Here is an 11756-nt window from a genome sequence, read left to right as displayed (position 1 = left end):
TTTTTCCTCATTTATTCTGCACGAACCCGTGATAAAAGGGTAATAAAAAAAATGTTAAGACCACAATGACGAGGCTCACTACAGTAGTAACAGAGAGAGGGGTGACAAATTTTCAGTGTAAAGTCAACTGGAGCCAGAGTCAATGGAGCTGGAAGCGCTTTGTCGACACTAAGATTATCGCACTACTCGTCATAGCAACATTAGCTCAAACAGTGCATAAATCTCTTTCCTCTAGTGTGTGCTTTTGAGAGTGAGTGTTTGTTCACTGATCCGAAGGTTGACAGTTCGAATCTCTCTCTCGACTTAAACATTAGTGGTAGAGCGGTCAGATTCACTGGCCTGCAGGTTGGAAGTGCAATTCCAGCTTCCATGGATGAATGCTGTCGTTGTGTCCTTGGACTTGGCACTTAACTCACCTTGCCCCTGTTATCTCTGAACACTGGTGGATGAATGTGGGTGTGAATGGGTGAGTGGTTCCTTGATGTAAAATGTTTTGAGTGTCTTGAAGGCGGAAAAACGCTGTATAAAAATGTGTGTGATCGTTTATTCACTGCAACTGAATAAAACTTCTTTCATTTGACTCGGTCTGGATGACGTGGTTCTTATCAAATGGACTGGAGTAGACACACAAAGACAAAACACTGTTCTATTATCCACTGTCCCACCGTACTGTATTACCCAACTGTAATTAAATTAGATGACCCAGGGCAGAGAGAGAGAATCATACAAAACAATATTCACACGACAAGACCAAACAGCTTAAAGTGTGTATGGTTTTCCTGTTTTTGTAATTATTACTTTAGAAAAAGCTTTGTTGGAATTGTGTCTGTGGTGAATATTGATCATAGTTTTACATCTGTTAAGTGGTAGTTTGTGGGAAAAAGTTGAAAAGAAAAATACAGGAAATAGCGGTGAATTCTTAAGTCATCAATACCAAAAACCCCATGCAAAAATGAAATAGGCAAGATGTTTTTTTTTTAATCTTAAATGTATTTGTTATGGCCTTTAAAGGTTATATATTATGCGAAATTGACTCTGATCTTTAACTCTGATCTTCTACTTTGTGGTCATCCAGTCAGATCTTAGAAGCTAAGCAAGGCTGGACCTGGTTAGTACTTGGATGGGAGACCTCTGGGAAAATCAGGTGCCACAGTGGGGCGCCAGTGTTCTTAGACAAGACACTTCACCCACATTGCCTAGTACAAATGTGGTGTGTGCGTGAGCGATGGTGGTGGTCAGAGGGACCGATGGCGCAGATTGGCATGGCTGCTGTGCTTCCGTCCGTCTGCCCCAGGGCAGCTGTGCCTACAATAGTAGCTTACTATCACTGGGTATGGAGTGAATGAATAATGCTCAGTAATGCTCTGTAAAGCGTCTTTGTGACAAATGTCTGTGAAAAGCGCTATATAAATAAAGACTCACTTACTTACTACTTTAGAATGTTGTTACCTGCTCAAAAACAGACTTGGAGTTGTTTTTTGTTTCATTCACACATGTTTGACTAACCTTTTATTATTAGTCTGCCCACATCTCCAAAGTTCAGAATGCTCTCTTCCACCTTGTGATTCATGAAGTGGTAGTTTTTAAATTTACAGCTACAGCTTTACAGCAGAAAACATTCAGCAGAAATTGCCTGAAGGTGTATGGAGTTTAAAAACACGGTGGAGAACTTCCTGTATTACCACATCACAAGTTGGAACAGTTTTCTATTTGAGAGAAGAGCTCAGCCTGAATATGCAGGATTTGTGCTGAACATATGAATAAAACAACTCAACTCCAGCTATGTAGTTGATGAGATATATTATAACAGAGATAATATTGTAACATAGATCAGAAAACAGTGAAATATGAACCTTTTAATCAAACACAAAATAGGAAAGATGATGAGAGACAGAGGGACAGTCTAACCTTGGGAATGTCTCACCTGACACCAGACTGTTGAGGAGCCTCCTGAATGTGATCACAGACCTGGTGTTATACAAGAGTTTATTGGCTCACACAAACAATGAGCTCACAGTACAAGGCCATAGAACCTTTGCTACACAAGACTTCTACAGTGTATTGTGTGAGCTGCACAGTCTGCTTTGATACAGTGCCTCAGATTACACACAATAAATTACCAACAAATATGGGGTGCCCTTAATACACAGTGTTCTTATTTTGAAAGAAGCTTTGTGGTTATTAGAGGTAGTAGCACAATATTGCATGGATCAGTAACATGGTCAGTTTTTCAGTAATTATGTTCATTTTTTTGTGTTATTTTTTTTTAAAGGTACATTATGTTTGCTGGAGGGGTTATTGCTGTGTCTGGAATGTTCCACAGTAGCATGGCATTGAACGTACGTTGCATTTAGTCAATCATAGTTGTCTTTGTTGCTTAAAATACCTTGAAAAACATGCATTCTTACAAACTAAGAGTAAGAAGAAGTTTCCAAATAAATTATAGCAGAGATAACGCTATACATTTATAATGGTAGTCAATGGGAGAAATCAGCATGAGCAACTATTTTTTTTTTCCCAAATTGACAATATACCAAAACTAAAAATGCAACAAACTCTTCCCACTGTTATTTGGGTGAGTCACAAGGATATCAGGAAAAGTCACACTTGTTTTCATTTTATGGAGTGACAGTATATGGCAATATAGAAATAACCATGCATTTAAGGGCTCATTGAAAAGGTGGTAATTTAGTGATTTTTAAAATTTACATAATTGACATTTTACATATTTTTTTGTGAATGGACTTGCCATTCCACAGATCTGACCTGCAACTTGACTGGGTAGCGTTGCCCAATTGTCTCCATAGAGATTCAAGGTTTGGAATTAAGCATGTGGCATACCCTCCTCCAGAACAGAGAGTGCACTTTTAACTATGCTATCAATTTGGAATCAACCCTTTTAAAAGTTTACATGCATTTAGAGGTAATATACAGTACATGAACTATCTGGGCTTCTCCTTGTGAGAGCAATAGGGACTTTGTTTGAACCTCCTGATGGGCAGAAAATGTGTAACACTGTATTGTTTAAGCATTTTTATTATTAGGCAAATCATATCAGTAAAAACAATTTGATAATTTATGTGTGAAAAGCATCTCATCTGCATGGGGAAAACAACATTGTTTCAGTGCAGCCAGATATTTGAAAATAGCCTTGTTAAAAATGACAGTAAATGAGACATGGGGTCTCAAACTTGTCGCATGTCACTTTAGGACACTTTAGGATTTAGAATAGTGCTTAAAAACCTGTAATAAATCATGAATATTAATTTTATGAACTAGCATATTATTTTCATAACCCCATGAGGGTCTCTGTCTTGCATTATATATACAATAATATAGTATCTTAGTATATTATTATAATGTTTTATTATTATTATTATTATTATTATTATTATTATCAACTTATTATTATTATGATCAATTGTAGCCTATTAAATAGATATAATATCTAGTGCTGTCATGCGATTAAGAAAATTGAGAGATTAATTAATTATGATCTGTAAATAATTAATCTAATTAATCTAATTTTAATCTCACCTAAAAATTGCTGAGAAAAGCCTTCAATTTGAGGTATTTTCATTTAAATTCATTATTACATTATTGTGGCAGATCAAAAGACTAATATAGAACAAAAAAAGTGACTTTAAAAAGTAATTTATTGTTTAACAAATATCTCCAAATTGGCTGTTGAGCCCAAGTCTCCATGAATAAGAAACTGTTTGCTGTAAAGTAGCAAAGACGAGGAAATCTGAACATAATAACTTTTGTCTACTTAAAGACAATAAAAAGTCCAGTCTTTCCTTAACCATATTAAAAATATTATTGATAGAGAAATGCTTTATATATGAGATCACTGGTTTTAGTCCTTGTTTTAGTCCTGGTTTAGACCTGCTTTAGTCCTACTTTAGTCCTAGTTTAGTCCTGGAATGGATTAATCCTGGTTTTAGTCCTGGTGTTAGTTCTGGTTTAGTCCTGGTTTAGCCCTGGTTTAGTCCTGGTTTTAGTTCTGGTTTTAGTTCTGGTTTAGTTCTGGTTTAGTCCTGGTTTAGTCCTGGTTTAGACCTGGTTTAGTCCTGGTTTAGTCCTGGTTTAGTCCTGGTTTTAGTCTTGGTGTTAGTTCTGGTTTAGAGGCTCACAGGAGGAAGCGCGGTTTACGCAGCGTACGCGAGAAAACACGATCCACACGCGGCTCACGGGAGCACGTCGGTGTCCGCGCAGTGTCTACGGAAGGAAACGTGGTCCGCGCGTTCTCAGGTTAATGACGATGATGAAGGTGTGTGTTGTGTGTGTTTGTTTGTGTGTGTGTGTGTGTGTGTGTGTTTGTGTGTGTTTGTGTTTGTGTGTGTGTTGTGTGTGTTTGTGTTTGTGTGTTTTGTGTGTGTTGTGTGTGTGTTTGTGTGTGTTTGTGTGTGTGTGTGTGTTTGTGTTTGTGTTGTTTGTGTGTGTTTGTGTTTGTGTGTGTTTGTGTTTGTGTGTGTTTGTGTGTGTTTGTGTGTGTTTGTTTGTGTGTTTGTGTGTGTTTGTGTTTGTGTTTGTGTGTGTTTGTGTGCGTTTGTGTGTGTGTCCCCTCATGTGGCAGGTCACTATAGGACAGTAGTGCAGACATCATGAGCCTATGCAGGTTGTTTTCACCAGTGACATTTAAGTTGTAGGCGATTTTATATTTGTTATTTTCTTTTATATTTCACGTCGAGAGAATAATTTCCAAGACACGAATGCGTTTTTACCTGTGCACTGCTGCCTCTGTTCTACTGGCTCTACGACCTCGTCCATTGTGCGACTGACGCCGTAAACGTCGCTCTTACTGCTCGTGTTTTGTGTGGGTTTCCGACAATGAGTGGAATTGCCGAAATAAAAGAATGTATAAATGTGTTTTTTGTTTGTGTGTGTGTGTGTGTTGTTGTCCCAACAACACATAAAAACAGGTTTTATAATAAAGCAACTCACATACAGAAACACTAAAGTTAGAGATTAAAAATGAGATTAACGCGATTAAAAAACATAACGCGCTAAATATGACTGTAATTAATTAATCGCAATTAACGCGATAATTTGACACCCCTAATAATATCTAATATGTTATATAATATGCTGCTCGCAACCAAAATTGATTTTATAACTTTATAACTTCGGCCCCTGCTCCAGTTGAGATTGAGATCCATTGATATATTGATATAATAGACTGTTACATTGAACTGAAGGTGTGTGTCTAGTGATGTTTGAATATTCATGTATGTGAGCTCATCAAGCCTTCTCCAGCATGAAATCCCATTAAGTTTTCCAATTCTTGACTTGTTAGTTTTTAAAGGTCCAATATTACACAAAATTGACTCTTGGGAACTTTAAGCTGTGCTATAACGTTGTTACCTCATTAAAAACATGCCCGGTGATGTGTTTTGTTTCATTCACACATGTTTGTGCAATCTTGCATTATTAGTGTGTGTACATCTCCAAAGCTCAACATGCTCTGTTCCACCTTGTGATGTCATGAAGTGGTAGCTCTTAAGTTAACATCTAACTTTTACCCTTTAGTTTAGCATAGTTTGGAAATTCCAGGGCTGAAATCCAAAGAAATCCAAATGTCTTTCATGAAGGTGTACTGAGTTTAAAACCACAGTGGAGCACTTCCTGTATTACTACATGACATCACAAGGTGGAACAGAGTGTTTTCCGTGTTTCCGACAAACTCATCTTAAATATGCACAATTTGTGTGTTAAACATGTATGAATGAAACAAAACACAACTTCAGGTATGTTTTTAATGAGGAAACAACATTATAACACAGATCAGAAATATAATATGTGTAATATGGGCCCTTTAAGGCACCGTAGAGTTCACATAGTTGTCCAACGTACTTCCCTAACACCGAACATAATTCCTGTAATGGAATTCAGTGTGTTTCGTCCTCTCCCAAACAGGGCTCCTCACCACTATGAGACAGATGGTGGATCATTATTTGCAAGTCTAATTGGCTGCGTTACACTCATATAGGGCTTTCATATGCATTAATGAGGATACAGACCCACTTTGGAGATTTCTCGCTAAACAGTCCATACCTCCAGAATTCATTATCTGTAGCCATACAAAGAACTAAACCGCACTGAGAAATTCACAAGCACAAACTACATCAAATAATTACAAGAAAGTACAAGACTATCTATGGTCAATAATGCCACATATAATTTCTTATATACTTACTATTCCTGTTCGAGAGTTTGCTATGTGCTTGTCTCCTTGGAGATGTTATAACCTTGCTTGGAATGTTCCCCAGTATGGCGTTAAATTTATTTGCAGGGAAACAAGCAAGTGAAGTTAACAAGGTCAGGTGCAGGTCAGGTGATCTATGTTATAATGCTGTTTTTCTCATCACAGCTTCACTAAAATCATTTTAATGTTTTCAGCCCTAGAATTGCCAATTTCTTCTGAAGAAAAGGTAAAAGGGTGCAGTTAACTTGGGCCTCATCCACACTAGTACGTATTCAAGTAAATTTTTTGTTGTGGCTGCAGTGTTTGTCCACACTAATCTGACTGAAAACGACTCCAGGGACGGACCGAACTGGTGCCGCCAGCTCCCATGAATTCATCTGAGTATGGATCTGATCCGGCACTGTGTGGATACATGAAAACACTGATACGCCGATGTAGGTCTATGCGCCACAAAGTAATTCACTGCAAAGAGACTAGATTCTATGTCCATTCATATATACAGTCTATGCGTATGACCTGCAGACATAGAATCTCTGAAAACTTTAACATGAACCATCTCCAACGCAATAGAAGCACAGAACAGACTCACTATTAATACCTCTCTGTCACAGAAAGAACACATATAATCCACTGAGTCATGTCCTTTAGTCCAACAGAAGCTGAATGCATCAGTGCACAATAGCGAGCTGTTTTTTGAGCGCTCAGTTTATGCAAATTAGCCATGCAGTTTTAAGTTTTGTTTCTGTAAAATGTAAACAAATATGCTCAAAGTTGTGTAGATAGGGAAGACTTGTGGACACAGAAACGACGTGTGTGGACGCAAATCCTTTCTGGTCCAATGATACGGTGATACGCTGATTGTTTCAGTGTAAACGTAATCTTTAAACTCCATACACCTTCACTAGAATCATTTGGATGATTTCATCCCTGGAATTGCCAGACTCTTCTGAACAAAAGGTAAAAGGCAGCGGTTAACTTGAAAACTACCACTACATGACATCACAATTTGGAACAGAGCCTTTTTGAGCTTTGGAGATGTAGACAAACTAACAAGAAAGGTTTTCAAACATGCGTGAATGAAACAAAACACAACTTGAGATATGTTTTTGAGGAGGTAACAACATTATTAACATGATTAAAACCACACACGAGTCAATTCTGTGTGATACAGAACCTTTAATGCAATACTGTGGGACATTCCAGGTGATGCAATATAATCTCCACGGAGGTAAGCAGATGGCTGACTATAAGGTTACATAGTGAGCCTTTAATAAAGCAGCTAAGTAGCGTTAAAATATAAGAGCAATGATTTTTTGACCATATTTTTATGGAGGTATTTTCATTGTGAATTAAGTATAGGCCCAGTCTCCAAGCACTGCCAACAGAATAAACATGAATTATTAAAAAGAAGCTACTATGAAATATGTAGTGAGTAGTGCTCATGTTCTGGCAGTAGGGAAATCCATGTAGGAAGATTGATTGACATAGAAGCCCTTGAGGTTTTTTTTTAAAATCCAAATCTACATAAATCAATTGTCAGTGGTACAGTGGTGCAGGCATTCAGTTCATAATAAACGCTGTATTATTTAACATTGCTGTGCAGTTACACAAACAATACCATCCAATAAGAGTCTTGTTTTGCTTTAAAGCTTACAAGCTGTTATTATATTCTGCAGAGTGCATTTTTTAAATGCCAGATTTTTATTTATTTTTTAAATATTTGTTCATCCTAATTACAAGAGAAACAGAGACAGTTGTCTTCTGTCTTACATTGTGTTCTCAAAGCAAATGTTTTCTTGTTTCCATGGAAATGTTATTACTTTGCCTGGAATGTTCCAAAGTATGGCAAAAGAGTCAAAAGAGTTCAGAAGAGTTTGTCTGATGCCATCAGACTATGTAACACAAGACTAGAAGTGTGCAAAAATATCAAAATATCATATCGTTTAATGTGCTAATACAGTATCGATATTATGGGCTGCTGTATTGATATATTGTCAAGACTATTTTTTAGGTATATTTTACTAAATTAATTTCTGTAAGAGCTACAATTGTGTTGACATTTTCACAGTTTTGAGTAAAATTTGTGTTTTTCTTATTAACTTTGCACAAACTTAGTGCCATGATTTAGCCTTTGTTTTTCACTGAACTGTATTGAATCGTAAAATATATCGTATCGAATCGTATTGAATTGAAAGCTCACTGTATCGAGAAGCGTATTGTACCATAGTCTATATATATATATACATATCGAGGTATGTACTGTATCGGAAAATTCTTATTGATACCCGGCCCTACACAAAAGTTACAAAGTGCTGCTTTAAAAGATTAAAAGAATATCACAAAAAAGTATTATATATGATCACTGTAATCTGTTAAGTATATTTATTTAATTTTTTTTAAATATAGTGAGTGTAGAACAGCTGGATATATAGTTATTTTGGATACATTTATGTTTTTTGTCAGAAAATAACAGAGATATTAACACAAAGAAACTCAGAAGGCAGAATTCAGTTTTTTTACTCGTGGCGAGGGACAGAGGCGCTGCTACAGCTCTTAACTGCCGAAGAGCCACCGTCCAACGTCACGTATTTATTGAATCACACAGGTTACAAGAATAAATGGGTGGTTAAATTTTTCTATCACAGTAAAAAAACACAGAGAATAAAAGTGTGTATTGTGTGTGTGCCAGCTGCTGAGGTGTAGGAAGGGATGTGTGTTGGGAGGACTGTCCTTGCGGAAGATAATGGATAATGAGAAGTTGGTTTTCCCGTGAGAAATACACTTTGAGAAATACCCTTTAATAAAATAAGACAAAGAATCGTCTATACAGCATTTGAAAAACTCTTTAACATTTTTCTATGCCTTATATATGTTCAAAATATATTTTATACATCGCAAAACTGCTCTAAGCTCTAAGGTGCATATTTGTAACTGATAAAGTTTTCCATAAATTATCAATAACAAAGTGTTTTTTTGTTTGTTTGTTTTTTTTAGAGCAAAATGCTGAATAAATGCATTGTGTAACAAAAAAAGAATCGTTTGCATAATCGTGATTTCAGTATTGACCAAAATAATTGTGATAATGATTTTTTCCATATTCGAGCTGTCTTGGTTTAATGTTAAGTGTCTGAAAAATCTAAAATCTACTGAAATGTATTTTTACATGTGGTTTCATTAAAAGTGAAATATAAACTAGGGATTCGGATACTATTTTGTTCCTCAAAGACATTAAAGGTGCACTGCGTATCTCCATGGAATGTTCCACAGTTTAGGTTAAATCGATCTATCAAGCGGGTCACAGCACTATGCTACATTACAGGGCAGATCTGTGGAGAGTCGCCACTATTCACAGAAGGAATTATTGTACTTTGACCAATAGAAACACCCATAGCAAATAAATAGATGGATATACTTAATGTCATACCATGGAACATTCCAGACAAAGCAATAACATCTCCATGGAGACAAGCAGGTAGGGGACCCTCCACTAAAAAAGTTGCACAATGCACCTGTCACTGAGATGACATGAACTGAGAATAGGCCTTCAATATTATCAGTTTACCTTCTGTGCATCTGCAAAATATGATCCGGTAGAGATCACAGCATGCTGGATATTGTTGTTTTTACAAGTTCAGACCAAAACAGGAAGTGAGTCGTTAAACGTGAGAGGAGAAGAGGACACAGTATCAAAGGTAGATAAGGTTCCAGCCAAGCATGTTTTTATTAGTAGCCACCGCCCATTGCACACAATACGGACACAACACGGCGACAATGTGTGAAAAGAAAATATCTCTGAAAATATTAGAGCCCTTAGGTAAAACTATCACTGAGTCACTCCTATAATGTCCAACATGATATCTGTATTCTCTCTGGGTGACGCAGATGGGAGCTGGTTTCAGGGATGGCTGCAATTCAAACTGTGAAATACATTGGAGACAAAAGTAGCACCTGGAGATGTGAAGTGCACTTTTATGTAATTTTGTATAATGAGGCCGCTATGATACTTTGCAGTGGCATTATGCTGGGGACGTACTGCATGTACGTCTATGGAGGAATGTTTATCAGTTACCATGGAGACACAATGCACACATAAGCAACACAGACTGATATGTTTAGCCTGATTCATCAGCTGGTTTCACTTTGTGGAAACGGTCTGACCTTGCAGCATTAGGATTTGTTTGTTCGAAGGTAGGCAGGTACTTTTTTTATTTAACCAATCACTGTTATTTGGTCGTGATGTATGTAATGTGCCAAATCCCGTAGGAAGAAGGGCAATAATGTTTTTCCCCTTGATAAAATTCACCGAACATTCTCTTTGTTCCGGCTTCGTCTACATCCATCTCGACCGCTTTCTTTACTGTTGTGCTGTACCGCAAAAGGGACCCAGACAGGCGCTTGAGTTTGACGTCATGGCTTCACAGCTCACAGCTGATTGGCCAGTGCGCGGTCTACAACTTCCGGGGTTCTTGCAAACCGTCTAGTGTATTCCCATTCCTGACTTAGTCGCTGGAGAGAAATGAAATTGAGCAGAGGCATTGGGTAGCGGCAGCCTGGCTATGATATGTTGGCCTGAAAACTCAATAAAAAAATAGATTTAAACTAATTTTCAGGAACATGTGATCAGTACCAACGTTCATGGTCCCCTTAAGGTTTTCAACAAAAATGGTGAGAATGATTAATTGAAAAACAGTTGGCAAATGCCAGCTAGCTTGTGACTAATTTAAGTTCTTTATGGTTAGATTGTGTTAAAACAAAGCTCAGATTAAAGCCTCATTTGAGTGACAGAGCAGTGCCTCCAGTTAACTACACCCATCAGCTGAAAAAAGTATGTGTACATTTCTCGGTCTCATATACAGCATACAGATGTGGACTCTCATATTTGTGCATATTTTCCATGTGATGGCCACATAATTATGAACTTCCATTTGTATCTCTCTTTTTGTGTCCCTCTGCCCTTCGTGGTGTTCAAAAACAGATTCTTCACATGGGGACAAAACACAATAAAGCATTGCTGACACAGTTAGAATTATACTCAGTAAAAACAAAGTATTCTCTTAGTTTTATTGGTATAGAAAATATAAAACAATGGCTAGACTTTTAGATTCCACGTAGTTTGACACTAATGTATTTGTATATAGGCAATAATAAATTAAACTGTAACACTTAATAATGGTACTTAAGTTAATGCATTAGTTCATCACGATTCCATTAAATAGAGTGGCTACAGTGCACTATAGCTTTTCTAATAAATAAAATAACATTTAAATAATTCCTCCATTTTACTACATCTAGTCATTTATGATTCAAATACTTGAATGTTAATATATTTTTGACTATGTTAATAAATATGACAAGATGACGATCAAGTCAAAGTGCAGTATTTTTCATATGCACAGAATAATTCTGACATTTCATGAATACATATTCAGTGCCCTTTCCACACAAAACTATAAGCACATACAATCAAACAATATTTATTTATTTGCACAAATTCTATTAGTTGTTCCCACGGTAACAGCTTGTCTCCCTGGGCTAAAGTGACAAAAAG

This window comes from Boleophthalmus pectinirostris, unplaced genomic scaffold (assembly GCF_026225935.1).
Source record: "Boleophthalmus pectinirostris isolate CB_2022bp ecotype Guang Dong unplaced genomic scaffold, ASM2622593v1 HiC_scaffold_12, whole genome shotgun sequence".
Taxonomy (NCBI): domain Eukaryota; kingdom Metazoa; phylum Chordata; class Actinopteri; order Gobiiformes; family Gobiidae; genus Boleophthalmus; species Boleophthalmus pectinirostris.
This window is presented reverse-complemented; position numbering follows the sequence as displayed.